At 46.7% G+C, this 6296-nt stretch overlaps 1 pseudogene; it reads left to right on the top strand.

Annotated features, from left to right (window-relative positions):
* Positions 1-3308: 3308 nt before the first annotated feature.
* LOC147729782 (mitochondrial carrier homolog 2-like) lies at positions 3309-4726 on the top strand (annotated as a pseudogene).
* Positions 4727-6296: the final 1570 nt, after the last annotated feature.

Genomic DNA, 6296 nt, shown 5'->3' with positions numbered 1-6296 from the left:
CAATGCAGGCGGCATACTGCCTCAATTTAAAGAATGGAGAGAAATCCTCTTGCAGGCAGGTGCAGCTATTGACTGCACCTGCCTACAGGGAAATGTCCAGGGGTACGTTGGTAGCCCTATGGCACCCTCCAAAAGCCTGGCTTTAGGAGGCACACAGACTGCCCACTTTTATTAAAGCCGGGCCTGCTGGAAATTATGAGGGTTGGGCCTGACGAGTATAAACACCAGCTTTTACTTTCAAATAACTCTCCATATGCTATGTTTCAATGTTTGGAAGACAATATAATGTATATCTAGTGCTTGTAGGCTACCTCCAGAATTGTCAAAAATTTGGCAATATATGGCCCACTCGAACGCCGGATAAAAATTCCTGAAACCGGGTCTGCTGACATGTTAGACATCTAAGTGATTTAATGAACAATGAAGGCCTGGAGAAGATGGTAATGCAAATCTCTGGTCTGTTGTGTGATTTCAACTCCCAATAAAAACTCACGAAGTACTGTTATGAAACACATCTTTCGAAGGGGAGCAGCACGGTAAGTTACATTTTCACAACGTCTCTTGCCAAGGAAAGGGAGGGATTTCCGGGAGATGTTAGACAATGCCAACAAAATGCCAACAATTGAGTAGCCAGCTTGAAAAGCTAAACACACTCCAAAACCAATAGAGGACCCATGGGAAGTGACAGGAAAGCACACTTCCTCGTGGATAATGCTTCTAGAATGACCACCAAAACTTGGCAGTAGCAAAGACATTTTTGGAAACAGCCTTTGATTTTATAATCGAGATGCTGCATTTCCGAGTCCACGTCCACGAGGATATAGAGATACAATCACCCTTTTAAATGCCGACTGATAACTATCACTGATCTAAAAGAACATAACTGATATGCTTTTTCAGTGACAGTAGCAGTTGTATGACTTTAATCATAGTAAGGACTTGAGACTCCTCTCAGCAGTCCGATTAGTAGCTTGGAACTCCAGCAGTGTACTCTTTATCATAGCAGCACTGTGTAGCTATCAATGTGTAGCTATCAATGTGAACTGATTCAACAGCGTGTACTATGTCTCACAAGTGCTCTTTTAGTGATTGTGACCTCAGCTTGTACAGTGCTCTTCCTTCCCATGCGTGCTTTGTGGCTCTAGCAGCATGAACGTCTGCTTAGCCCTGCCTTATTTTAGTCTCCAAACAGTACACTATTAGCCTTGTATCATCTGAGCAGAGCAAACCTCCTATCAAGAATGGTCTATCTTATTTCCATATTACATTGTGATGTACAGAGACCGATTAATTTCTACTGAGCCATGGACAACCGTTCACCCAATTCAGAGAAAAAGAGAAAGCTTGTTTGGAATACCAACCCATACACAACACTACGAATCTCAACAGTAAATTATCTTCTCATTGATGTACACAAACCAGCTTTATATATTGAATAAACTCTCAAGTAATCTCACACAACTGAGACGCCACCAAAGCGATTTGCATAATAATCTGCTGACTTCGAGGATGTGCTTAGAAGCTCCGGTTCACCCTGAGAGGCTACCCCATTGAGAAATGGCCAGCGGCCAGCGGTGCACAGTTCGCCTACCATCTTGCGATTTGGACAGATTGATGGGATAGTTGTAGAGGAGGCAAGGTGCATTCTGGATTCAGGGGGATCAACGTTGGTGATCCTCCTGGACCTGAGCGCTGCGTTCGACACGGTGGACCATAAGATCTTAATCCATCGTTTGAGCAATCTGGGAGTGTCAGGTACAGCGCGGCAATGGCTCACATCTTTCTTGGAGAATCGGACCTTCCAGGTGTGGGAGGGATCAGCACGCTCCAAGATAACCCCTCTCGAGTGTGGGGTTCCACAGGGCTCATCACTGAGCCCTACCCTATTCAGTGTTTATATGGCCCCCCTCGAAGATGTGGTGAGTCCATTTGGGATCAAAATAGTCACGTACGCCGACGACACCCAACTGGTCGTCGCGCTCCCCAAGAAGAACACTGCGCGAAAAACCTTCACACCTGCCTCCCAGAAATCCACTCGTGGATGAACGTCTCACGTCTCAAATTGAATGGGACTAAAACAGAGCTCATGTTGTTAGGCCACCATATAACATCTCTACAAAGTCCACCTGGCCTGCCTGCCTAGGACCTGCACCTACCCCAAAGAATGAACTAAAAAGTCTGGGAGTATGGCTGGAGTAGGACTTGACATTTAGGACCCAGGCAAAAAAGACAGCGGGCATCTGCATAGGGTTACTTCGCTCTGCTCGAAAAATACTTCCCCTACTGCCAGAAATCGCAAGGAGGCTACTTATCCAGGGTCTGATTTTATCTAGACTGGATTATAGCAACGCTCTCCTCCTGGCAGCCCCTGAATCCACAATTAACACTCTTCAACGAGTCCAGAACTCGGCACCGAGACTCCGGACTGGCACCTCACGTAGATCGTCAGCCAGACCGGCACTCAAAGCCCTTCACTGGCTACCAATTCGTGAAAGGGTCAAATTTAAAGCCCTATGCATTGCTCATAAGTCCCTACAGGCGAAGGGCCCCCCTATCTTAGAGCATTTTGTTCGCCCATACAAGGCCACTAGATCGCTCCGCTCCAATCATGCCAATTTGGCAATTGTCCAGAGAGTTAGGCGGATGCGGACTGGGGGTCGCCGCTTCTCAGTGAACTCAGCGACCTTGTGGAAATCTCTTCCACTCAGGATTCGGATGGAGCCGAGCCATCCGAAGTTCCGAAAGCTCATCAAAACCTTCCTGTTTCCCCTAGACCCCTAGTCGCTGGCACTGTCTTTTGTATCCCTTGTTCTATAGCGCTGGGACGCTTGCGGCCAGCCATGCGCTTTATAAATTTAATTTAATTTAATTTCATAGAACCAGCTGCTGTGAGGAGATCGCACGGCGTATCTGGAGAGGAGAGGCTAACCTGGTAAGTGGAGAGGATGTGCTTACGGACGTAATTTAGGGGTCACATTTGGTCGCAAATGCGTGCTCTAGCTTGCCCCTTGCAACCCCTGGCACTTCCCTTTCGACCCTTGGCCTCAGAAGGCAGCAAGGGCAGTGCATTAGACAGAGAGAAAAAAATGCAGTTTGTTTACCTTTACCATCAGAATTGAATGAACTAAATGAGTCCTATTAAGCAAATATAATCGTACACTTTTGAAGGATCCAAATTGTTTCTTTCCGCTTAAAACGGGAGGGGAAGCCATGGTGACACAGGGTGGGGAAGACTGCACTGAAATGTTTTTGGTGCGAGGCCATGACACCACGCCGGGCGGGTCACGCGCTCTCCTTCAGACTCTGACCCCGTCACGTGACCTGTCAGATCCAAGATGGCGGACACGTTCAGCCAGGTGCTGCTGGGCTCCGGCCTGACCGTGCTCTCGCACCCGCTCATGTACGTCAAGGTGCTCGAGCAGGTGGGACATGAGCCTGTAATGATATGAGCAGTCTATTAGCTGGGTGTGGGTGGAGCTAGGGGGTTGGAGGAAGAGGAGGAGCTAGGACAGGAAAGGGGCAGTTAGAGTAGGGACAGGGACGAGTGAGGAGTATGTGAATAAAGCTCCCTAAAATATAAAGTAAGTGTCTGTCTTCATTCCATGCAAGACACTACAGAGCCGTATCCACCTGCTTTGGGTCGCAACATATTTGGGCGACAGGTAAATCAGCTGCCCGGTCTGTTTGCTTATGCTAAACACATCGTGAAGATCGATGGAAAGGACAGACTCTTCAGTGGTTTGCTCCCCAGGCTGTGTGCGGGAGCGATTAGAACGGTAGTGCATAGCAAAGTGTTGCAGCAGTTCCAGGAGTCTGAGCCTTGTGAGGATACAGTGAATGGGCACAAAGAAGCTGCCTCGTCATTGGATCAAGTTGTCAAAGAGACATCACGGGAAATGCTTGCTCGCTGTGCTGCTACCCCGTCACACACCCATTCCACGTGATCACTCTCAGATGTATGGTGCAGTTGATCGGGCTTGAGACCAAGTACAGAAGAGTTATTGATTCCATGGTCACAGTGTACCGCAAGGATGGGATCTTGGGCCTCTTTGCCGGCCTTGTTCCACGTCTGCTGGATGACATCATTTCTTTGTGGCTCTGTAATATGCTGGCCTAGTTCATCAACACCTACGCACTGGAAAATGGGATGTCTAGTATGAGTGAGATGAAGGGCTACTCTCAAGCTGTCACTGGATTCTTCGCCAGTATGCTGACATATCCATTTGTTCTGGTATCCAACCTCATGGCCGTCAACAACAGTGGGTTGGCTGGTGGTCTTCCTCGCTCTGCACCGGTTTACTGCTCTTGGGTTGACTGTTGGAGACAGCTTAGCAGAGAGGGCAATTTAAGTCGTGGAAGTAGCCTGTTCTTCCGAAAAGCGCCAGCAGGGAAGAAGTACATTTTGGAACAGAAAAGATTTTACTAAAGTGCCAATACCAACTTGTGCCACCTACCTATGCTGGACCTGGAATTTACAGAATGCTGGGGGAGGGAATTGATTTGTACACATTTTTGGATGTATAATTCTTTATTCTGTATTTGGGGAAAGGAATGTTTGCCTCTGCATTGTTTCTTGAAAACCTCCGGGGTTGTGAGGTGGAGGGTCTGGTGCATGTGGGGCAGGTGATGCTGTACTTCAGCTCACTGTCGATGGCCCTAATATTACAAGCTGCAGGTGATCTCGCGACAGGCGAGTGCAGCGTCTGCAGCTGTCCTGAACTTCCAGGTGGTCACAGTTGTGTGAGAGACCGCTCCCTTTTCAGCCACCAGCTGCACTCTGATTCTCACACACACATTGCTCAAGCGTGAACAAAGCTGAACCTTGGTCTCCAGCTGTTCTAGCTACAGGGTGGTAAAAGAGGATGAGAGAGAATGCCTGGTTGCATGAAGATCAGAAACCAAAGCTGACAGAACTTCCATCAGATGGGTCGGATACAGTTGGGCTGCTCGCAGCTGGACCAACATATTGGCATCCCTCAACAGATGAACTCTTCCATAAAGTCTAAATAGTTTTCCCAATTTAAGAATCTGCCAAGGAACACATTGTTCTAAAGAACGTGCTTGGGGTTTCCCAGGTAATGATGGAAAACCATTAAAGACAAATCCAATCTAAAAAAAAAAAAAAAAAATGTTTTTGGTGTTGTATTTTTTTACACAGCCCGTCTTGTGCTAATTAAAAAGTTTCTCTTGGAACTGCTCTGAACGTGAAGGAGGAGAAAAAGCAACAGGAGTGCAATGGAAAAGCACTATGTAGGGAAATAGGAGTGCAATGGAAAAGCACTATGTAGGGAAATACACTAAACAAGGTTTTAATATTTATGTATATTGCAAGTCAAAGCTGAATTCAAAATAAGAAAGCAACTATGTTTGGCCCAATAAACGTGAAAAAGCATGATTTCCATCTTCCTTGTCATATCTGCAGCTGCTGGTTTCTTTACGTGGAGCAGGTGCATTTGTTACAAAATTGTAACAACCAAGGAATGCACCAGTGGGCTTGTGGTACAGTTTTGCAGGGGGCATGTGGTCTGGTTTAATGAGGGAAGACCCACCCAGTCTTCACATGTCCAGTGCAGGCCCATTGTCGTTGTCCCTATGTTAGCATGAGCACACTGCAGTCCTTACTTTGCTTTGCAAGCGTTACTATACATGTATTTTGCTTTGCGCCACTCTGTAATTCCACACAAAACTTACTGTTATTTTATGGTCTGTATGTTCCTGGGATTTAATCTGAACACCAAGACAAGGTCATACGACAATAAACCTTGTTCATATAATATGGACATGTCGGGTGATTCAGGATTACTGCATTAGATTGGGTTATGTATGTTGGGGGTGGTGGGAGATAAGCTTACACTATCGCCCAAGTGGTGCCTGCTAAATGTGTGGGAGGATACAAACATGGTACAAACGGACCAAACTTGGATTAGCCTGGGATTTATGCTGGCAAAAAGAAACATAGCGCGCCACTGGGTGGCTGCCCTCCCGCCTACGCTTTCTAATTGGAAAAGAGACAGTGCATGGTGGCAGAGAAAAACTTTTATGTAAAAAGTAAAAAGAGGATGCCCCAAGAAGTAGTGGAAAATTTGAATAAATGGAACGAATTTAGGAGGAACCACCTTTGTCTATAGCCCACTTGGAGACCATTCGAAGGAACTATTGGGACGACTGTGGGTGAAGAGCACAATATCCCAGCAAGACTCATTGGGAACCCCCTGTGGCGGGAGGTGGTGGTGATTGGTTGTGTACATAATAATGACTATGTAAGCTGTGTTTCTGCTCTGTTACGATAGTAAAAA

Source organism: Lissotriton vulgaris, chromosome 2_1, assembly GCF_964263255.1.
Source record: "Lissotriton vulgaris chromosome 2_1, aLisVul1.2, whole genome shotgun sequence".
NCBI classification, from domain to species: Eukaryota; Metazoa; Chordata; class Amphibia; order Caudata; family Salamandridae; genus Lissotriton; species Lissotriton vulgaris.
The sequence above is the reverse complement of the archived record's forward strand: the minus strand, read 5'-3'. Positions and strand labels throughout refer to the sequence as shown.